The sequence below is a fragment of the Protopterus annectens genome, chromosome 1.part0, assembly GCF_019279795.1.
Source record: "Protopterus annectens isolate FY-2018-M chromosome 1.part0, PAN1.0, whole genome shotgun sequence".
Taxonomy (NCBI): Eukaryota; Metazoa; Chordata; order Ceratodontiformes; family Protopteridae; genus Protopterus; species Protopterus annectens.
Window position 1 is genome coordinate 104442709 of NC_056725.1, and position 25591 is coordinate 104468299.

Genomic DNA, 25591 nt, shown 5'->3' on the forward strand with positions numbered 1-25591 from the left:
TCCATAAAGGGGGAAGCTTTACTGAACTTTTAAACTATAGACCCATAGCTATTTTGTCACTCTTGGCTAAAATTATGGAAAAATGCATCCACAGCCAACTCCTGAACTTTCATATCCATAATAATCTTCTATCCAACACCCAACATGGCTTTAGACCATTCCATAGTACAAGCTCAGCCCTCCTCTCCTTCTCTAACATCATTAACCAACATCGAAACAATAATAAACTTTCCTTTGCTATCTTTCTCGATCTTTCAAAAGCCTTTGATCTGGCAAACTACCAAATACTCATAAACACTTTGAAATCCATCTCCCTTGAGGGCCAGGCCATCCAATGGTTTCAATAATATCTCAGTGGTAGACAACAGGCTGACCTATGGCAGAGCAAACTATCCACCCTTTTACCCATCACCTTCGGAGTACCCCTAATGCTCCATCCTAGGTCCACTATTTTTTTCCATTTTCATCAATGATTTGTATAAGGTCATCCCAAATGCAACATGCATTCAATATGCAGATGACTTCACTTTATTATGCTCTGACACTTCACCTACAAGAGTTGCAGATTCTATCCCAAAATACTTTTAACACTGTTGAAAATTGGCTCCTTAACCGTCGTCTCATGTTAAATCCTAATAAAACCAACCTGCTGTTCTCCCCCACTCACAGGTCTGTCCCTATAACCTTTACACTATAATCCAACAATTGCACCATTATTTCCCCAGACTCCTCAACCAAACTGTTAGGAGTTATAATAGATAATAACCTTAAGTTTGATCTGCATATCAATAAAACTATTAAAACAGTTAATAAAAAATTTGAGTCACTATATAAGATCAAACCCATCCTAACGCCATTAGCCAGAACTGTAATTGCTCATACACATCTACTCTCCACCCTCCTCTATGCTTCCCCTCTATTTACAAACCTCAGCAAAACTGACCTTAATAAACTTTATAGCAGCTACAATATCAGTGCTAGATTTGCTACCAATGCAGCCTACAGAACTCATCACTGTCATAACCTAAATCTACTAGGATGGCTTGAACTGCCTAACCTCCTTCAAGTTGACCAACTAATAGTTGTACACAAGATCCTGTACCAACCAGATAATACACCCGTACTTAAAAACCTCATCACCCCCTACAGTAACCTTACTGCGCTTCGTTCATCTGAAAGACTACTAGTTCAAACTCTCAAATCCAGCAACACAGCTGGTAAATCTCTGTTTGCTAACTCTGTTGGCAAAACTTGGAATTCTCTTCCTGCTAATCTTGCATCTGAACTCTCTCTACCTCAATTCAAGAAAAATCTGATTCAGTACTTTAAAAAACGATGGCTATGTCCTTGTCCTAATCCAGACTAACTCTAATCATCACTCGTGTGCACATGGAGGACTTCTGCCTACACTTTATAGTTTCTTAACTTATAAATCCTATGATCTCATTGTATCTACTATCAGGTTTAATCCTCATTTAATTAGTTTCCACCAACTTGTCCTCACCTACAACATCCTAAAAAATCCCCACAAGACTCCAGCCTTGAACCAACTACTTAAACAATACTCAGCAAACCGTCCACTCCGCTCATCCAACAAAACCCTGCTGCACATAACTCAAGCCAACAACACTGCAGGAAAAGCTCTATTTGCTCATACCATAGCAAAGCCATGGAATAATCTCTCCCAGAATATCTCCTCAGCTCCATCTATCTCACTGTTCAAAAGATCACTTAAATCACACCTCCTGCATTCCTGGCTCTGTCCTTGCATCACATAAATGCTTTCCTGCTCTACCCAAATACTTCCGACCCACTCTACATCCTGCTTTCTATCTCTATACTACAGTACTAATTTCTCCTCAAAACTGATATACAGTGCCTTCCTGTGCTCATGCTCAGTCCTGCATCAGCAAAGTTTGTCTGATCATGCTATCATATGTGATATATCTGATGATTGTATTGATACAATGTAGTCCTTTCATTAGTTTTATACAAATCACTTCTTCATATTGTTTTTTATATCTTGTATTATAAATAATATCTAGTATTGTGTATATTACCTCCAAACATGTAGTTGTATTAGTGGAGCTTTTCTACCCGGGACTCCGCTGTAAATGGACCTCCCTCCAATCGGACTTTCCCGGTCAACAAATGTAAAATAAATAAATAAAGGTTAACCTACTAGGCATTCAATACCCTATCATTCTTAAAAACACTGTCTAGAGTTTTCCATCTCAGTAAAAATGCAATAATTTGTTTGTGTATCTGTTTTTGTGTTTGTTTACATCTGTGTAAAAATCCTTTTATTTGTGTTTTATTTTGTGTTTTAAAAAGTAAAAATGTAACAGTTTGTTGAATGTCTTTTGGGAGCTTTTCTCCCCAGGCCTCTGCTGATAATGGACATGTATCCAGTTGGACTATCCCAGTAAACAAATGTAAACTAAAATAAACTAAATAAATAAATAATAGTGTGGAAGGCACTGAAACCTTGCACTGCCAGGTTACTGTCTGCTGCTTTATGCCATGTTTCAAAAACTGCACAGATGTCTATATTCACGAGTTTGAGGATGACTTGAATGGAGTGTATTTTTTTTTTTATTTAGGCTCCAGGCATTGAGCAGTAACAACTTGAGGTTCAGCTGAGTGGATTTTGCTGTGTCAGTAGGTTTGTCAATTTGGCATTACCTAAAAAAAGGCACTATGGAGGGTAATATAGTCCTAGGCTGCGGTGATGGTGCTGCGGTAGCGCTGCTGCCTCACAGTAAGACGTTGTCCTGTTCAATTCTCAGCTAAAGCGTCTTCTGTGTGGAGACATGCGTGAATGGGCGTACCTTCATTGAAGGTTGTGTGTCAGAGCTGGCAACTCGGCACGTAAAAAATCTACTGCCAATCATTAGCGGACCGGAGTTCCGCTGTGGTGACCCCTAATCGGGAAAAGCCAAAAGACACAACAACAACTGTATTGAAAAGACTAGAAGGGGAAAGATGCAGACCATCCTTGGCAAAGCTACATGGTCTGTTAACCATGTCCACCCTGACACATACTGAATCCTTTTAGAGTGACACAAGGAAGACAGCTAGTTGATTAATCATTTTTGCTCATATTGTGGCATCATCCTCAGGGATGATAATATGCTGCTCAGTGCTAAGCTCATATCAACTTGAGACATGTGGTCTGGAAGCTCCATGATGTCTCTCTTCATATAGTCCATGGCAGTACATCTCAGATCATTTTCATCTATGTGGACTATGATGGAATCATACTGGTACCTGTGGTGTAATGACATGAGTGTGTGCATGATTTGGCTGATCCTGCCTCTAGATAAACAAATACCATTTGCCTTCTCCTTGTTCAGCCTGGTTAGAAGGCCATCACCATATCTTACAATAGAGTCCTCTATAATGAGAATCCTGGGAAGTATGTTTGCTTGCCTTAGGGACTTCGTGTTTGGGACTCCACTAAAAGTGTCAGCATGTGTGGTGTTAGGTGGTGTTTTTTTCTGAGTGCCTTTGGGCTTACTGAGGCGTAGCTTTGACAATGAGTTGTCTAGGCAATCTCTGTTGTTTAGTAAGATTGTGTTTAGGTGCCTATGTTAATCTATGTATGTGTGTGCGCTGTGTGAATTGGATGTTATGTGTGTAGTTTCAATAACTTGTCTAGCCTCCAGTGCCATTGTGTAAGTGCACGTCACACATACATTGTTTGCTTCTTAAAGGATTAAGTAGTTGTCGGTAAACATGAGACAATTGTTACATCGTCTCAAGATGCCCATATTCACCAAGCTGGCTACAGAGAAGATAGGAAACCACAAAGCCGTACTGTCCAGTTCTTTGAATGGTGAGCTACAAGGGGGAGGTATATTGGGTTAGAAGGCTATTAAGGGTGGTATATTGGGATTAGAAGGCTAGTAAGGGTGCTTTGTTGGTGTAGACTAATAAGAGTGCTTTATTGGGAGAGGTTATGTTAAACAGTACTGAGTTCTACTAACTTCAATATTCAAATAATACTGAATGCTAATAAATCTATAGGTGCTGCCACTAGATGCCCAGTTTGTTTCTCTAAGCTTGTCAGTGCACAAGATCTTTGCTCTGTATCATTGTTTTACAGGGCTCAGTTTTATGGACCATTCTACAGGGGAAATTTGCTTTTAAGTGTTTACTACTGTACAGGGAGCACTGCTAACCCATGCAAATGTGCACAATTTATAGCAGCACAGCAAAAATAGAAGATTAATTAATGAGCCCTCTGACCAATAAAATGACTACACCACAAATTGTTTTGTGTATTTCCTAGCATAGTTAGACCAGGCAAACACCTCCTGCCACAAGATGAATAAACCCATTGTTATATAATTAAACATACAGAATTTTGCTTTCAGAAATCTAAGCAATTATAAACCATACATTCCTTTAAAAAAGCAAACAACTCTACCAACACAGTGTAAAGACATCCACCTAAAATACAATAAATTGCAAAAGTAATGGGCAAGTGCTTTTGTTCTTTAATAATAACTGAAAGAACTTCTTCAGACCAACCTGAGCTAAACAAACACAGTGCATTTGAAGACTACTTGTACAACACGTGTCTAATCAGTATAACGCACAGATCAATCAAGTCATTACTTACATAAATAAAACCTGTAAAATAACAATAAAATAGAAACACTAAACACCATCAAAATATAAATCAAACATACACAAACATTTGATTAATAAAGAACAAAAGTGCTTACTGGTTACTTTTGCCATTTATTGTATTTTAGGTGACTGTCTTTACATTGCACTGGTGGAGTTTTGCATTTTTTATTTTCTGCTGCTCCTGCCTTGTATGCTGGATTGCTTTGTTATTTGGTTTGTTCATCCATTCCTTTACTCTAGTAGCAGTTATATACAGAGATCTTAACATGTTGTGTTCTTAAAGTTGGTAAAACTGGTCTAACAGCTTTTGTGTTATCTGATTGTCTCAAGGCTTGCTGGTGTAAAAATATTCCCTGTTTGTAAATTCCTGCATATCATTGCTAGAATCTCTTTGTGTTCTGACTGAGAGTCCTTCTCAAACAATCTGGAAATATAAAGCTGATAAGTATATTTTTTGGCACTTTAACTGTTCAGAGTTCTGTACTGTCTTATTTTTTGCTTGAACTGAATTATTTATACATTTGCTGGCATTGTTTTCTGATCTGTGCTGAAACAGGTTTTTTCCCACCCTTCCACCCTATTCCTGTTTTGTTCTGTTCTATTCTTAAAGTTGGTGGCTTTTGCAGTTGCCCACCCCTACTGTGAATTTGATCTGGGACAATCATCCCAGTCCCACAGTCCCATCTCTTTAGCTCATTCTACCTAATACAGAGATCATTTGGGGGTCTACATCATATGAGCAAATTGCACAAATTGCGAATGCTCATAATATCGAATGTACCAGACCTCAAACTTCCTACAGCCCCCCACACCCCCATAAAATATATATTCCAACTCCGAGATCACACTACAGTGAGAAAAGGACAAATATCCCATTCTTCACTGTACAGCAATCTCAGAAAAAGCACTTTGAGGTTTAGTATGTTCGATATTATGAGCGTTCGCAATTTGTGCAATTTGCTTATATGATATAGACCCCATTTGGGAAGGCCAAACCCCTTAGTTTCTTAACTTGGAATTATCTTCTGTTCCTGCTCTCTTCCTTTTTACTTTATATATATATATATATATATATATATATATATATATATATATATATATATATCAAAAAGACACTTTATTCAGCTTCTTATATTTTTCTAATTAGTGTTTCTTTCTACTGCTCTGTTCCTTCATTTTGCTTTGCTTTTTCCTGCTACTTGCTGCCTGTTCTCTAACTTGTTCAACTGAATCTTTTCTGTTGCATTTATTACTGCTTGCTTGTAGCCTATCTAAATTGTTTAGTGCTATTCCTAAGTGTTATTTTAAGCTCTTAGTTTTGGTTTAAGCAGGGTGGCTACTGTGGTGCAGTTGTTAGTGTTGCCACCTCACAGCAAGAGGTTCTCTGGTTCAATTCTCGGCTTACGAGCCTTCTGTGCATTCTGCATGTCCTCCCTGTGGTTGCATGGGTTTCCTTCAGGTGCTCCAGTTTCCTCCCAAAGACATGCTGTAGGTGGATTGGATACTCTAAATTGGCTTGTGTGTGTGTGTGTGTGTGTGTGTGTGTGTGTGTGTGTGTGTGTGTGTGTGTGTGTGTGTGTGTGTGTGTATGCCTTCTGTGGAAGGTTGGGTGTTGGGCTGGCAACTTGACACTGTACAAATTCCACTGCCAATCATGAGTGGACAGGTGTTCCACTGTGGTGACCACTAACAGGGAAAAAGCCGAAAGAAGAAGTTTTGGTTTAAGCACTTGGGCTTTAGGCCCACCCCTTAGCTCTCCCTGGCCTTTCCTCCTCGGATTCTGTCAAATATGGATGGACAATTTCCTACTGTTTCTCCTGCCAGTCTAGTTGATATGGGCATCCAGAGACAGTGTAGCAACAGCCTCATGTACACAGACAACCATCTACTACTACTACTACTACTACTACCTAGGAACAGAATTTGTGAGAGATACAATTACATTAGGAACCTAGAATCCAAGCCCTCTCTCAATCAAGCGAGTATATCTGGTAATGAAAAGGCTGTCAACACAATCACTACACCTCAAACACCACCCACACCTACATAACACACACCTACATATGCAGAGGTCCTCCACATAAACATACCCAAACAAAGGAGACCTCCAAGGCAAAAAAAAAAACAAAACAAAAAAAAAACACACGAGATCTCCACAGCCCTCCACACCACATACCACACATAGTCCACACACCTGTGCCTCACAACCTCTAAGGATTCACCATAAACCCAACATATTAGTCATAGGAGACTCCATTGTGAGACACACAGATGTGCCTCTCACTAGGCTGGAGAAGGAGAAAGTCATAATTAGTTGTCTGTCAGGGGCCAGAATCCACCATATCACACACTCACTCAAGTCTCTCAACAACAGGTACTGTTATGACTCGGTCATAGTCCATGTTGGCATGAATGACTTGAGATGTACCTCACTGGACTATATGAAGAGAGACATGATTGAGCTCGCTGATTATGTGTCCCAGGCAGGTATGTCCCTAGCCTTAAGCAGCATTCTTCCATCACCCAGAATGATGCCCCAGTACAAACAGAAAATGATTGACTTTAACAATTGGCTTGGTTTCTGGTGTCATTCCAGGGGGATTCAGTACCTGACAGCCTGGGAATATATGATCGACAGACCATGATTCTTTTTCAGAGATGGCCTGGATCTGTCTCACCTGGGCTTCAGGCTTCTGGCAGAGGCTCTTGCCTTCCCTATAGTGCCTTTTTTAGGAAAAGTGATGAGGTTAAAACTGCCAACATAAAAATGTCAACAAAACACAAATTAAAGGTAATTTTATTATTTAACATTTGTAACCGACTAGGTTCCACAGAGCCTGTTTTCAGATGAGGCCTGGGAAGAAATGCTCCAGATGCATGTCTTTAGAATGTGGGAGGAAACCCATGTGAACACAAGGAGAATATGCAAACTCCACACAGAAGGTGTGCTGAGAGTTGAACTGGAGAACCTCTTGCTGTGAGGTGACAATGTTCACCACTGCACCACTGCGCCACCACCATCATACAGCTAAACTCTAGGCATCTAAACATGAAACTGCACTCATTGCAAGCATTCCTATCCCTGGAAAATGCTGACATCTGTGCAGTCACAGAAACCTAGTTCAAAGCTGTGGAGAGCACACCGGTCTTACCTGGTTACTCATCCTATCATATATTCATACCCCAAACTGTGGGTAGTAAAGCCAAAGGAGGTGGAGTTTCAATATACATTAAAGACATACACACCTCCAGGCTGGTCAAACAGTATGACACACAGGAGACACTCCAGGTGCAGTTAACTATTGACAAGACCCCTTTTCAAATCATAGCTAGCTAATGGCCCCAAAATCTGACTCAAGATGCCAATCTACCTATTTGGACCTGTTCAAATCTATCAAGATTCAACCCTTTACCCTGATCCTGGGTGACTTTAACTTCCTAAAGATAGACTGAAAGAACTACTCATGCCAGAACACAAATGCCCAGAGATTCCTTGATTTTGTCAATGCAAATGTCTTGGAACAGCTAGTTGATACACCCACAAGGGGTGATAATATCTTGGACTTGGTATTAGCCAACATGAGTAACCACTGCAGCATCCCTATAGAACCATCCTCCCTGGTAAGAATTGACCAGAAAGTGGTCACTTTCAAAGTCTTCATCTCCCCCAACTCCCCTCTAGCTAGGATCAGACATAAAAACTTTTCCAAATCCAATTACAGCCTCTGAGGGATAGTATAAATAGCTTCACATCCCCCTCCCCCTCTGTAGGAACTGGCATGAATATCCAGAACTACACCAAAGCGTTATATGAGTGCAAACTACTACAACAGCAGGAAGGAGAGAGACTTTGATTGACTATAAGTACCTCTGTTTGGCTTTTTTTGCCAAAAATTGCTTACCGCACTTTAAACTAGCCATGTTTCAAATTACTGCACTTACTGATACTATAACTAATGTCTTTTGGCTTTTCCTGGTTAGGGATCACAACAGTGGAACTCCAGTCTGTTAATGACTGGCAGTGGATTTTTACAGTGCTAAGGTGCCAGCCTGATGCCCAACCTTCAAAGAAAGCACACCCATTCACACACACACACCTGCATGTGTTCTAAACATCACTTGACTGTGGAGAGGATATACAGACTCCACACCAAAGATGCTCTAGCCAAGAATCAAACTGGAGAACTTCTTGCTGTGAGGTGACAATGCTAACCACTGCACCACCGTGGCCAGCATTTACTGATACTGCATTTTGCTATTTCTGTTAAGATCGCTTACTGTACTTTTATTTTACTCGTTTTATAAGTTATTTTCTAGTGTATTTACTGCTGTATGCTACACATTCAAGTTCTCTAGCATTTGCTGTGCTTTAAAAGTGTTTTTTACTGCTGTTTGCATTGTATTTCTGATTGTTTTCAAAAAACAAACAAAAAATTATATCTGTTTGCTCGTCTCCCACACTTTTCTCTTGCTTGAATAGTCCGAATTTCAGATTTGCTGATTTCAGGACTGTATTTTGAGTTTCACAGTTGTCCAGACCTTGCTGTGATACAGGGAAGTCTTTCTGCTTATCAGTGGGAGTGGTAAGCACTGAGCAGCCTATCTGTCCCTAGAGGAGTGGTTTCCAGCTCTGAAATTGTACCTTATTGGCTGTTTTGGGCTGGTTTCTATTCCTTTTAACTTTTTGCCTTAGAAACCCATGTTTGAGCGGGTTTGTATGACGAGCTGTGCCGCTAAGCTAGGGTAAACTATTACCAGAAAGTCTACTCTTCAAATTTTTCCTTATATCTTTCTAGCTTTTATCTTTTTGCTCTCAAACTGAACTATTTAAGTCCAGCACTTGCTCAGAACTTCTTGTAGCATTTACCCTAGCATATATACTGCTCTCTGTTAGGGGTCACCACAGCAGATCAACTGTTTCCATTTCTTCCTGTCCTCTGCATCTTGCTCTTTCACACCAACCGCCTGCATGTCCTCTCTCACCACATCCATAAACCTTATCTTAGGCCTTCCACTTTTCCTGTTACCTGGCAGCTTTATCCTTAGCATCTTTTTCCCAATATACTCTGCATCCCTTCTCAGCACATGTCCAAACCAATGTAATCTTGCCTCTGGCTTTGTCTCCAAACTTTCCAACCTGGGCTGACCCTCTAATATACTTGTTCCTAATCCTGCCCATCCTCGTCACACCCAGTGCAAATCTTAACATCTTCAACTCTGCCACATCAAGCACTGACTCCTGCTTTTTTGTCAATGCCACTGTCTCCAACCCATATAACATAGCTGGTCTCACTACCCTCTTGTAGACCTTCCCTTTCACTCTTACTGGTACTCGTCTGTCAAAAATCACTCCTGACACTCTTCTCCACCCACTCCATCCTGCCTGTACTCTCTTCTTCACCTCTCTTCCACACTCACCATTACTCTGAACTGTTGATCCCAAGTACTTAAACTCATTCACCTTCGCCACCTCTACTCCCTGCATCCTCAACATTCCTCTGTCCTCCCTCTCATTCACACACATATATTCTGTCTTAGTCCTGCTGACCTTCATTCCTCTTCTCTCTAGAGCATATCTCCACCTCTCCAGGGTCTCCTCCACCTGTTCCCTACTCTCACTACAGATCACAATGTCATCTGCAAACATCATAGTCCACGGGGACTCCTGTCTAATCTCATCTGTCAACCTGTCCATCATCATTGCAAATAAGAAAGAGCTCAGAGCTGATCCTTGATGTAATCCCACCTCCACCTTAAACGCATCTGTCACTCCCACCGCAGACCTCGCCGCTGTCACACTACCCTCATACATATCCTGTACCACTCCTACATACTTCTCTGACACTCCCAACTTCCTCATACAATACCACAACTCCTCTCTAGGCACCCTGTCATATGCTTTCTCTAAATCCACAAAGACACAATGCAGCTCCTTCACTAAACCTTCCATATAGGAAAGTACAAAACAGCTTCAGTACTTAATAAATTAAGCACCTATCCAGGCAGGTCTAAAGGACAGTTCCCTGTGCTTTCTCCTGTTAACCTGGTGAATTTGGGCATCATGAGGCAATGTAACAACTGTGTCATATATACAGACAACCATTTCCTGTTACCTCCCAACACTACGACTTGTGAGAGATGCACATATATTGCTAAATTGGAAGCCAAGCACTCTCCAGCCAAGACTGGATTATCCAGTCAAGAGTAGAATGTTAACACCTGCACCACACCACATGGAACACATAGTCCTCCAGAACATACACCACCACAACCCTCACATAGGGTCCCTAAACACACACCTACTTTTGCGGAGACTCTCAATAAAAATCTGCCCAAACAACAGAGACCTCAGAGGCAGAAACGCAAGCAACCATCACAGCCTAACACAAACCATGAGACACATAGCTCACATAAACTGTGTGCCACTCAACCAGAACCCCTAAGGAAAATCAGCTTACCAAATACACTAGTCATAGCTGACTCAAATAGTAAGGCACACATTTTTCCCACTCACTAGAGTGAATAAGGAGAAGGTTACAGTCAGTTGCCTGTCAGGTGCCAGGATCACTCCACAACAGGTACAAATATGACTCTGCCATTGCTCATGTTGGTGTGAATGACCTGAGATGTACCTCCCTGGACTACATGAAAAGAGACATGGAGGAGCTCTTGGATCATGTAGCCCAGGCAGGTATGACCCTAGCCCTGAGTAGCTTCCTACTGTCACCCAGAATTATATCACAGTACAAGCAGAAAATTATTGACTTCAACAATTGGCTAAGTTTCTGATGTCATTCTAAGGGGATCCAGTATCTGTCTGTCTGGGATGACATGACTGACAGACCTCAATGCTTTGTCAGAGATGGCCTGCACCTGTCAGCCCTGGGATTCTGGATACTGGCCAAAGCGCTTGCCACCCCTATATTGCCTTTTTTAGGCAATGTCCTGAAGACAAAATTGCTACTGTAACAGATACAAGCAAGCGTAATCTGAGGGTTATGCTACTCAATGCTAGAAGTCTAAATCTCAAAATACACTCACTCAAAGCACTCCTTAAAATGGAGAATATAGACATCTGTGCAGTAACAGAGACCGATTCAAGGCTCCAGAGAGCACCCCAGTGATACCAGTATATAATTCATACCACACCTTTCGGCCCCTAAACCTGGACTGAAGCCCTAAAGATGATGGTGTCTCCATATTCATAAAGGATATGCACACCTCCAGTCTATTAGCCCAACATAACACATCTGAAATACTTCAGGTACAACTAACACTAGTAAAACTGCAATCCAGGTTGTAGCCTGCTATAGATCTCCCACCATGTCTCAAGACTCCCACTCCACATTCCTAAACACACTGGAAAATATTAAGGTGCAACCCAATGCCCTTATACTGGGAAACTTTAACTACCCCTCCATTAACTGGGAAAATGACTCATGTACCAATGCACTTGCTCAACGTTTTCTGGAATTCATTAATTACAATGCCCTGGACCAACTCATTCTTACCCCCACCAGGGGAAGAAACATCCTTGACCTGTCATTACTAACATGGGCAACCATTGCTCTACACCACAAATCAATTCCTCCCTGGTCAAATCTGACCACAAGCTAATAACCATGGATATCCACCCCGCCCCGTAAAGTAAACCACCATGAAAAACATCTCCAAAGACAATTTTGGGCTTCTAAAAATAGATGTGGCAAACTTCACATCACCCATGCAAATGGAAAATAGGTGCATGACTGCTGAATCATACACCAATGTGCTGTATGAGCACATACACAAGTGCATGGAATGGGGGCCATACCAAACAGAACCAAGACGCTCTCCTCCAAAAAAGGAAGCCAATCTGGTGGACTCACTGCCATAAACAGACTCTACAACAGAAGGAAGAAACTGTTGCAGAAAAGGGTGAAGTCACAAGACTGGAAAAACTCCCTTGCTAACCTCAACAAAAAACTGAGATCCCTCGTCAAATCCTCTAAAGCTAGCTATGAAAACAAAATTGCTGCAGATACTAAGGACATCCACAAGGCATTCTATAGTTATGTCAAGAATTTACAGTGCAATACTCAGACCTGCTCTGAGCTACAGCACAATGGCAACACGTATACCGAGCCAACTGATATTGTCAATATATTGGCTGACAGGTTCAGTGCGAACTTCACCCCCCCCTTCACCCCCTAAAGGGCCAATCACAATACCTGAGGAATGCCAACTCCCTAACGTCACGGCTGTACAGGTAAAAACCACACTGTCCAAAGCCAAGAATACAGCTTCCATGGGACCTGACAGCATTCCTGGCTGTGTTCTACATGAATTACAAAGTGAACTGGCACCACACCTGAGTGCCCTGTTCAATCACAGCCTCACTTCAAGCTTTGTCTTTTCAGAATGACGCACTGCTATGGTCATCCCACTCCACAAAGGGGGGTGTGACTACTAACCCCAGGAACTACCGCCCCATTAACCTGATGAGTCTGATATGTAAGGTTATGGAACGCATCATCACAGACTTTATAAATAAAGACATAGGGAATCTCCAAACTCTGGATCCCATGCAGTTTGGGTTTATGAAAGGCAGATAATGCCTGCTTAACCTGATAGCCTTTTTCGAGTCTGTCACCAGAGCTATGGATAAAGGCAAGGTAGTTCACACAGCCTGCCTCGATCTTGCCAAGGCCTTTGACACCATCCCTCACTCAGGGATCATAGATAGACTCACTAAAGAAGGCATAAACCCCTATGTCATAAGATGGGTTGCCAACTGGCTCACTGATAGAACCCATACTATCAAAGTAGCGGACTCCAAATCTGACTACTAACCAATTACAAGTGGAGTCCCATAGGGATCAGTCCTAGGTCCTCTCCTGTTTGTCATCTACTTCTCTGAAGTTCAAGCCAATAGAAATAGTCTATGGCTGACCAAGTTCGCCGATGATTGCAAACTGGGAGCCATTATTGATTCACCAACTGATTTAGACATTCTACAAAAAGGCCTCACTGAGACCAATGATTGGTACTAGAACCATGGCCTAAAGCTCAATGCCAAAAAGTGCATTGTCATTCCCTTTGGGAAAAACTCAGTACTCATGAACTACTACATCAATGGTAGTACACTAAACACCGAAGGTATGATAAGAGATCTGGAGACCCAGGCTGACAGCAAACTTTCCTTTGATAACCACATTGCCACTGTGGTCAGAAAGTCCTTCTATGTGGCACATCTCATTACAAAAGGTTTTTCCTCCAGGAAGAATGAGGCCATAATCCCTCTCTACTTTTCCCTCATTAGACCTATTATAGAATACAATGCCTCACTTGGCATGTACCTCACTAGACACCTACAACAACTGGAAAGGTCACAATAATACCTCACTAAGAGGATCTTAGGCCTTCCTTAATTTGAACTGTTAATAGCAGCAGTCTGCATTTAAAGTGGAACAGCCTTACAAGATTTCTGCAAATATGTAGAGCTGAGTATATTTTTCTGTATTTTCTGTATTATAGAGCTAAATTGTTGCTTATATATCTGTTGTGTTAGTGTTCTGCAAATATACAAAGATCAGTATATATTTTTTTGGATTTATAATTTGCACTCTGATTCCTCACATCTCTGTTGAAACTCCCCTCCCCCTCATTGTGGTTTCTGTTGCTTCTGTGTTGTTAACTCAAGGTTCCCTTAATTTGAACTGTTAATAGCAGCAGTCTGCATTTAAAGTGGAACAGCCTTACAAGATTTCTGCAAATATATAGAGCTGAGTATATTGTTCTGTATTTTCTGCATTATAGAGCTAAATTGTTGCTTATATATCTGTTGTGTTAGTGTTCCGCAAATATACAGAGATCAGTATATATTTTTTGGGTTTTATAATTTGCACTCTGATTCCTCACATCTCTGTTGAAACTCCCTCCCCCCTCATTGTGGTTTCTGTTGCTTCTGTGTTGTTAACTCAAGGTTCCCTTAATTTGAACTGTTAATAGCAGCAGTCTGCATTTAAAGTGGAACAGCCTTACAAGATTTCTGCAAATATATAGAGCTGAGTATATTTTTCTGTATTTTCTGCATTATAGAGCTAAATTGTTGCTTATATATCTGTTGTGTTGGTGTTCTGCAAATATACAGAGATCAGTATATATTTTTGGGTTTTATAATTTGCACTCTGATTCCTCACATCTCTGTTGAAACTTTCCCCAAACCCCCACCCCCTCATTGTGGTTTCTGTTGCTTCTGTGTTGTTAACTCAAGGTTCCCTTAATTTGAACTGTTAATAGCAGCAGTCTGCATTTAAAGTGGAACAGCCTTACAAGATTTCTGCAAATATATAGAGCTGAGTATATTTTTCTGTATATTCTGTATTATAGAGCTAAATTGTTGCTTATATATCTGTTGTGTTAGTGTTCTGCAAATATACAGAGATCAGTATATATTTTTTGGGTTTTATAATTTGCACTCTGATTCCTCACATCTCTGTTGAAACTTTCCCCAACCCCCACCCCCTCATTGTGGTTTCTGTTGCTTCTGTGTTGTTAACTCAAGGTTCCCTTAATTTGAACTGTTAATAGCAGCAGTCTGCATTTAAAGTGGAACAGCCTTACAAGATTTCTGCAAATATATAGAGCTGAGTATATTTTTCTGTATATTCTGTATTATAGAGCTAAATTGTTGCTTATATATCTGTTGTGTTAGTGTTCTGCAAATATACAGAGATCAGTATATATTTTTTGGGTTTTATAATTTGCACTCTGATTCCTCAAATCTCTGTTCTTCCCACCCCCCCCTCCCTGTTCTGGTAGTAGTTTAAATTTGGTGGCTTTTGCAGTGCCCGCCCCACTGTAGATTTGATCTAGGACACTCCCCCATTCCCATCTCTTTACCGCATTCTACCTAATAAACCCTTTCTGCACTTGCTTTTAGCCCTTTTTAATTTAATTACTGTGCGTGGACTAATATTGCTACATACTCAAGTGTGCCAGCTTGCAGTGCATGTGAATTGTTTTTACTACTGTTTTTGCTACTTTTCTGAAAAAAAAAATTGTAAGCCTGTTTCCTACCTTTCCTATAATTAGTATTCCAGATACAGATTTGCTGTATCCAGGACTATTTGTAAGCTTCTGAGCCCCCAAGCCTTTCTGTGCTGGAGGGAAGCCTTCTAGCTTATCAGTGGGAGTGGTAAGCACTAGGTAACCTGTCTACCACATAAGGAGTGGTTCTGGCCCAGAATTTGTAGTTATTGGCTTTTTGGGTGGTCTTCCATCTCTCTCAACTTTCTGATTTGAAGGCCTGCATTTGCATTTGTTTCTGTCCTGTAACTCCTGGGCCCATCTCATTTGCTCACTCAAAACAAACAAAACAAAATCTGCTTTTACTGTATTTGTGTTTCTTCCTACTTAATTTTGCTTTTGCGTCATCTTAGAAGTACTCAATTGTATTTATTACTGCTTGGTGTAACTCATTCTAAGCCTTTTAGTTTAAGCACTTGGGCTTCAGACCAGTTGTTTTACATTAGGAAGGTTTGTGGTCTGCAGTGTGGTGGCAGGACAGGTAGCTTATATCCTTCTAAGTTGAGAACTGCTGATTGAGGGCTCAGTGTCTGTTATTCTAAAAGTGTATTAATTCTATTTTAAGCACTTGGGCCTCAGGCCAGTTATTTTACATTAAAAGGGTTCATGGTCTGCACTCTTGTGGGAGGAGAGGCTGTACTCTGCCCTTCTGAGCTGGGAATTTCTGGTTAAAGGCTTATAGTGCCTGCATATCTAAACTGCTTCTTACTGAAATTGGTACACCTTATTTGCTGTAGCATAGACTAGATCCAGGCCTGCTGAATCTAGCTTTGTTTGTATAACCTGAGCACTAATCCAGGCATTCTTTAAAGTATTCAATTGTATTTATTAGTAACTTGATTAAAGTGTAGCTATCATTCTAAGTCTTTTGGATTAAGCACTTGGGCTTCAGACCAGTTGTTTTACATTAGGAAAGTTTGTGGCCTGCACTGTAGTGGCAGGACAGGCAGCTTATATCCTTCTAAGTTGGGAACTGCTGATTGAGGGCTCAGTGTCTGTTATTCTAAAAGTGTATTAATTCTAGTTTAAGCACTTGGGCTTCAGGCCAGTTATTTTACATTAAAAGGGTTCGTGGTTTGCACTCTTGTGGGAGGAGAGGCTGGACTCTGCCCTTCTGAGCTGGGAATTTCTGGTTAAAGGCTTATATGCCTGCATATTTGAACTGCTTCTTACTGAAATTGGTACACCTTGTTTGCTGTAACATAGACTAGATCCAGGTCTGCTGAATCTAGCTTTATTTGTATGCTGCTTGTTTGTTTGCTTATTTCCCCTGAAATGCTAATTCTACCTAAAACGCGGCTTTTCAGCACTTCTGTGGATCCCTAGTGATAGCTGCATTGCTTACTGTACTTATTTCCTTGTTTCACTTGAAAGAAAGTTACTGTTTGCCATTTTTGCATTTAAGTTACCTGAAACACATTGCATTTAAGTTACCTGGCACTTGCTCACTAAAGCAATTATATAAGTCAGCACTAAAATATTAAAAGCACTACACCCTCACAAACTCCCCTTGAGTACCTCGTTCCCCATTGGCTCTTTTTTTCAATTATAAAGGAATTCCCAATACTATTCTAGCATGTCCAAAGGTCAGTTGTCAATCTCCTCTCCGGTCCAGCTGGTGAATCTGGGAATCTTGAGGCAATGTTACAACTGCCTCATGTACACAGACAACCCTCTCCTCCTCCCAACAAATTCCAACACATGTGAGAGATGCAACCATATAGCCATACTGGAGGCTAAGCTCTCTCAACTCAGTACTGGCGAAACCAGTCAGGAGGAGAAGGAAACCACACTCACTACAATTCCAGTCACACATAGACCTACCACGACAGCAAACCAAACACATAAACACACAAAAACATACTCGGAGGCTTTAAATAAAAATCTGCCTAAGCAGCAGAGACCTCCAAAGCAGACATCCAAGCAACCGCTACCCCAAAACAAAACACATGCAACACATAGCTCACAAAGCCAGTGTACCAAACAGTCACAGCACTTAAGGCTAAACAACACACCTGATACACTTGTAATAGGTGACTCTATCATCAGGAACACTGACGTCCCACTCACCAGGCTGAACAAGGAGAAGGTCATGGTGAGCTGCCTGTCGGGCGCTAGGATCCGCCACATAACACAAGCACTCAGGTCACTCCAAGGCAAGTACAAATATGACTCAGTCATTGTCCATGCTGGTGTGAATGACCTGAGACGTACCTCCCTGGACTACATGAAAAGAGACATAGAGGAGCTCTCTGAGCATGTAGCCCAGGCCGGTATGACCCTGACCTTGAGTAGCATCTTACCCTCACCAAGAATGATGCCACAATATGAAGACAAGATGATCAATTTCAACAATTGGCTTAAGTATTGGTGTCATTTAAAGGGGATCCAATGCCTGTCAGCCTGGGATGACATGCTCGGCAAGCCATGATGCTTCGCTAGCGATGGCTTGCACCTGTCACCCCTGGGCTTTCGGATATTGGCAAAGGCTCTTGCTACCCCCATAGTGCCTTTTTTAGGCAAGGCTCAAAAGACAAACCTACCTCCATAGGTATAACAATGGATAAGAAACTAAGAGTAATGCTACTCAATGCCAGAAGTCTAAACCTCAAGATGCACGCACTCAAAACTCTCCTTAGCATGGAGAAAATTGATATCTGAGCAGTAACAGAAAACTGGTTCAAGGCTCCAGAGAGCACCCCAGCACTACCAGGTTATACCTCATACCATGCTTTTCAGCCCCAAAACTTGGACCATGCCACAAAAGGAGGGGGAGTATCAATATTCGTCAAAGATACCCACACCTCCAGGTTGGTGACACAGCACGAAGCATCAGAGACTATCCATGTGCAACTAACAGTGGGTAAAACTGCCTTCCAGTTTATAGCCTGCTACAGACCACCCTCCCAAACCCAGGAACCCCACTTGGCCTTCCTGAGAACACTGGAAAATATGAAGGTCTCTCCAAACACCATTATATTGGGCGACTTCAACTACCCAAATATAGACTGGGAGCATTACTCTAGCTCCAACACCCTAGCCCAAAGGTTCCTAGAATTTATAAACTCAAATGCTATGGAACAATTTGTTACCACTCCCACAAGAGGGGAAAACATACTGGATCTGATCATCACCAACATGGGGACTCTATGCTCCAGACCAGAAGTGTATCCCTCACTGGTAAGATCAGACCATAAACTAATCTCACTGGATATTCACATCTTGACTCCACCCCCTGCCCTGAAAACCACAGTGAAAAACTTCTCTAAAGCAAATTTTACACTCCTCAAAACTGAGGTGGAATCCTTCAAAGCCCCCGGGCTTGTGGAAAATATGGCCCAGACTGCAGAATCCTTTATAAATGCATTCTATGAACACCTTCAGGAATGCATGGATCATGCAATCCCAAATAAAACCAAGACCCAATCCTCCAAAGGCAGACGTCCTGTCTGGTGGACCCCAGCCATAAGCAAACTTTACAATAGAAGGAGGAAGCTACTACATGATAGAGCAAAATCCCAAAAAGGGAAGGCATCTCTGATCAGTATTAGCAAAAAACTACGGGCACTCATAAAATCGTCTAAGGCCAGCTTCAAGAGAAAAATTGCACAGGGCACTAAGGATAATCACAAGGCTTTCTTTAGTTATGTTAGGAACCTGGGTGGGAATTCCCAGACATGCTCAGAATTAATCCAAATTGACAAAAAATACACCAAACCCACAGACATTGCCAACATCCTAGCTGACAGGTTCAGCGCAAACTTCTCCCCCCCTCCCCACCAAAAGGGCAAATATTTATCCCAGCAGAGTGCTGCCCCCCCCCGACATCTCAGATGCTCAGGTAAGAGCTGCCCTCTCCAAAGCAAAAAACACAGCATCAATGGGACCAGACGGTGTCCCGGGCTGCGTCCTACATGAACTCCAAGAAGAGCTAAACCCAAACATAAAACTACTGTTCAGTCTTAGCCTTACTACATGATATGTACCCAAAGAGTGGTGTACAGCAATAGTGGTCCCTCTCCACAAAGGTGGTGCCTCAACGGATCCTGGAAACTATTGCCCCATAAGCCTGACTAGCTTAGTCTGCAAAGCTATGGAAAGGATCATCATGGACCTCATAAATAAAGATATTGGGGACCTACAGACACTGGATCCTACCCTGTTCGGCTTTGTTAAGGGCAGATCCTGCCTCTTAAACCTGGTTGATTTCTTTGAAACAGTCACCAAGGCCATTGACGAGGGGAAGGTGGTCCACACAGCCTACCTGGACCTCACAAAAGCCTTTGATACAATACCCCACTCAGGCATTATAGATAAGCTCACCAGCTTAAATATAAACCCCTATGTCACTAGATGGGTTGCAAACTGGCTCAAGGACAGAACCCACATGGTTAGAATTGCTGGAGCCATGTCAGACTCCAAACCTGTTACAAGTGGCATCCCACAAGGCTCAGTCCTGGGACTTCTCTTGTTCGGTATATATTTCTCAGAGGTACAGGCCAACACGGAAGGACTGTGGCTGACTAAGTTCGCAGATGACTGCAAACTGAGTGCCATAATCGACTATCCAGCCAACACAAGTATCCTCCAAAAGGGCCTCATAGAAACAGACAACTGGTGCCAGAGCCATGGCCTCAAGCTAAACGCCAAAAAGTGTATAGTCATTCCTTTTGGCAAAAACAAAGTGCCCACAAATTACCACATAGGTGGTAATCCATTAAGTACAGAAGAAGTAATTAGGGACCTGGGGACCCAAGTTGATAGCAATCTCTCATTTGACAACCACATGGCCAAAGTGGTTAGAAAAACATTTTATATAGCCCACCTAATCATGAAGGGATTCATATCTAGATCAGGGGAGGTCATCATGCCTCTTTACTCATCCCTCATCAGGCCCATAATTGAGTACAATGCCCCTTTCGGGATGTACTTTACCAGACACCTGCAGGAACTGGAAAGACCCCAAAAGTACCTCACCAAGAGGATCATAGGGCTCAAACAGATGCCATATGCTACCCGGTTAAAGAAACTCCAGCTCTACTCAGTGGCATACCACCTGCTCAGAGGCGATCTGTGCCTGACGTATAAAGCCATGTCCAACCCGGAATTAATGGACATGCTGCACCTCAGAAAATCCAAATCCCCATCGAGCTACGCGCTTGAGAGACTTGAACCTCAGCACTAAAATAAATAGGACATGCTGGAGGGACAGATTCATAACCCAGAGGCTCCCTTCACTCTGGAATAAAATCCCAGTCCAGGTTAGGCAGAGTCCCTCATTGACTCTCTTCAAGAGGAATCTTGATGAGTGGATGGGAGATCGTAGGTTTACCCCGGGCATTACTTCTGTGTCACTGTTAGACAGAGGCACAGTATACTAACCTCGAAAAAGGGCATAGCAAAATTAATTTAAAATGGGTGGCGAAAACCAAACACACTCTGGCTAGGCTTATAAATGCCCTAGGGCAGATAGCCTAGTATGAACCTATGAACCTATGAACCTAAAAACATGCCCTATGGCACCTATACTCTATCTCATATCGCTTAGCAAGATGCAATCTCTGCTTGACCTACAAAGCCATTTATGACCCAGAGCTGTTATATATGCAACATCTAAAGAAATCCCAATCCCTCCATGCCACATGCTCCAGGGACCTCAATCTCATTACCACAATAAACAAAACATGCTGGAATGACAGGTTCCTAACCCAGAGACTCCCCATACTCTGGAACAAACTTCCCATCCATGTCAAGCAGAGCACTTTACTGGCCCTCTTCAAGAGAAATCTTGACGAGTGGATGGACAATAGAAAGTTCACCCCGTGGATCACTTCAGTGGGCTCAATAGGGGCACTGGGAACTAACGTTGGGAAGCATGATGCCAGGGAATCTTCTTGGGCTAGGCTTATATAGGCTCTAGGGTCACTAGCCTAGTACACACCTATGAACCTATGAACCTATAAATTTTGTTTCATTGCTTAATGTAAAAATCTTCAAAACTGCAGAGATGAATTACATTTTCAAGGAATGTGAGTTTCAAGTGAAGAATAGTTTGCTGTTGTTCAATCTAGCTCTGTTTTCAATGTGCAGCTGTTTTGTTTAGGAAATGGCTATCAGTGCTTTTGCTACAAATTTGCAAAGCACTGTTAGTAGCACAACAGGAAGCATATTTGTCTTTAGTGCAAAAGGCTGTGGGTTCTACTCCCACATTTTTTTTAATTTCTCCAAGTCTTTTGGGTTTCTAATATCATGACGGGAATGGACACATTCCTAAGTCAAAGTACGATTAAAGTTCAGGAAATTAATATTATTGTTTCAATCTTTGATGTCAGCCAGAAGTGCTTTTCGCAGCACCCACAATGTGCTGAGAAATGACTCCTTCTGCAATTCATACAGGGTTACATGTATTGGTAACATATCTAAATATGACTGTAGACACTTTTTTATAAGATCCATTGGTCCTACTACTATTGGAACTGTCTGGGTCACTCTTCCACACTGCTCTCATTTCTCCCTGCAAATCCTGATATTTTCTGACTTTATGTCTCTCTGTATGCAAGACACTGTAGTCACTGGGTGTGGTGATTTCAATGATCAGTGCTACTTTTGTCTTCTTTTCATGGACTGCTATATCTGGTTTTCTAGCATCTATCTTTTGAACTGTTGGTAATGGATGATCCCATGTGATGTATACTTCATCATTTTCTATGATGCTTTGTGGCTCATGTTTCCAGTGTTTTTCAGCCACTTCATCACCATAATGTTTGCACAATCCCCACTGCAACAGTCTTGCCACAGTATTATACCTTTCAGTATACAAACCTTCTGCCATTAGTATGTCACAGCCAGCAATGAGGTGTGCAACTGTTTCCAATTATGTTTTACAAAACCTACATTTTTCTGTTTCCCCATCATGTTCAATGGAATTTGTAAACCAATGTGTACGTAGCCTACTCTCTTGGGCCACCAGTATTAACCTTTCATCTCTTGGTTTGAATTTGCCTCTCCTTAACCATTCCTGTATTTGATCCTGATCAATATGAGGTTCTTCCAGTGGTTTTCTATACTTCAACTATATTTATGAATTTTCCACATTTTCTGCCATCTCATTTGGTCCTTCACCTTATATTCTTTCTTTTGTTTTTTGGCACATTCATTTGCTGCCTGATTTTTATCTACTTCTGGTTTGATATCCATTCTTGCTTGACGCCAATATGCTTCGGCTGGACTAAGCAGAGAAGTCATCTTAAATTTATTCACCTCATGTTTCAAAACTTTCACTATGTTTGGGTCTTGTGAGGTCAGTAGATTTGTGTGCAGTCCTACAATTGCAAATCTGTACATGTAATCAATTTCAAGGAGGCCCATCCCTCCTTCGGAACAGGGAATATATAATCTTGGTATGCACTGATTTTTTAAATCATTTGGTGAACATGAAGCATCCTTCTTGTTTTCCTATCTAGTCTATCCAGCACATTTTGGGGCCAGTCAATTGCTCCAAAACTGTAAGTTAGGACAGGAAGAGCAAATTGATTTATAGCTTGAATTTTGTTCCTAGATGTCAACACTGTTTTCAGGATTAATTTAAGTCTTCTAAAGTATTCCTTACTAAGTTTTATTCACATTTTTTCATATTTTATTGTTAATCTTTCATCAATTCCCAAATATTTATACATTCCCTCTTGCTCAAGTTCATTTATATCATTCTTGTCCTAAACTTATGTTTTCTTGGTACTGCAGTTTTCCTGCTTTAAACGTTGCTTTTGCACATCTATCAAGACCAAATGACATTCTTATATCATCAGAAAAAGTTTTGACAACTTGCAGTTGTGCTTTCATCTGATGAGCTATACAGTTTTAAGTCATCAGCAAAGAGAAGATGAGATGTCTTTACACTTTTTTGTTTTCTAGGAGCCAAATTATAGCCATGGCCTAAGCTGTTAAGTAGACAGCTTAATGGGTTGAGGGCAAGACAGAATAGCAGTGGTGACAAATAGTCACCCTGGAATATCCCACTTTAAATTTTTATCCCTAGGATAATAATTTGTCCTTTATCATGGCTTAATTGCAAAGTGGTCTGCCACTGATGAATGGTCACTATAATGTATCTCATACATTTCTAAGCACTCTTTTATCCATGAATGTGGGGTACTATCAAATGCTGTTTTGTAGTCAATCCATGCCATACTTAGATTCTTGCCATTTATCATAGTTCTCCAGTATGACTTTATTTAACAACAAATGATCCTTTGTTCCATATGACTTTTTTGTTGCCCTTTTGTTCTGTTGCCATAATTGAGTTTTCTTCAAAATGACTATAATCTCTGTTGGCATCAATTGCACTGTATAGTTTATACATCGTCAGAAGGCAAGTTATTGGTCTATAATTTTTAGGGTCGCTTGCAAGTTCACTCTTAAGTAGGAGCATAATTTTTCCTGTTGTTAGACAGGTTGGTGTCTTTTTGGGGTGTGCATATAAATAGTTCTAACTCAAGGCTAAATCTTAATACTTTTAACCAGAAGTTAGGTATTACATCTGGGTCTGGGTTTTTTCATATAAAGATGTTTCTTAACTTTGTTTCAATCTCTCTGGCTGTTAGCTCATCCCATTTCATATCCTATACCTTTAAACTTCTTATTCTTTCTTTTACTTCTTCTGTCCATTTAGCATCTTTGTTATGTTCCACAGGATCTTCATAAATACTGCTCCAAAGTATATATATTTCTTCTTTTTTGGTGATCTTTTGATTCCTTTTACTTTGTTCCCCAATTCTCTATAACTTTTTTGGGTCATCAATAAATTTCTTGTTTTGTACTTTTCCTTTATATTTGTCTACGTACCTTCTAAGTTTTTCCTCCTATGCTGAGATTTTTAGTTTATTTGCAATAATGCATGATAGATCCTGATCTGTTCTTATACTGTGCATTGCTTTTATCACGTTTACCTTTTAAAGTATTTTTGTTGATCTGTTCCCTCTTCTATAATCTTCTAACAGTGACACTTCTTGGCTTAATTACTTTATAGTTTTCTCTATTCAGTACGTCCATGATGGTATTCGATTTCTCCCCTTCCTTTCCCTCACTACTCTGTGTTCTTGTGGTAGAACTTTATCAGTTATTAATTTAGCTGCACAGTAATATATCCTTTTTACTTCTGTTATATCACATGAATCTCTATGGACAGTCCTAATTACTATGTTCATTTGTTTTATCAAACTTCAGACTCTTTGGGTTTTTTTGACCTTCTGCAGTCTATTTCATTCATTGATCTTAGTATGTCTATCTCTATTAAGTCAAGCAACTCTTCTCTTAGCTCGGTTTCTTCTAAACTGAGGGTACATTTTTTGTTTATCATTTCCTACAGGCATTCTATTGAAAGTTCTATAGCATCTTCCTGTGGCACATTCTGTTAATTTCATCCTGTGCCATCTGTTGTTGTCATATGAGGACTCACTGGCCTATCACTCCTCAACAATGACTGCGTCAAAAAAGCTTTCTATTCCAGAAGCTCATTACTTCCCTTAATCTAAGCGATACCCTAATACTGGGACAACCAATCCACCTAAATCCAAATATCAATTGTGCACTGTTTGGGACTTTTACCAAATTAAAAACCTCTCGATTGGATGCATAAGGCAGAGATCAGAAGTAAGTAAAAGCTATAATATTATAATTAAGGAAATATTATATTTAGTCAACATAATTGTAGCTAATGTTAAAACTGATTGTCAAGGAATGCACTTATTCCAATAAATTATGAACCTATTACTTCTAAGGTCGAAAATGCTATCAAATACCAATAGAGCAATAACAAAAATAAAATACCAAGATTTGATTTTATACTCAAAATATTGGGAGGAAAAGAGCAATAAGATCACACTAA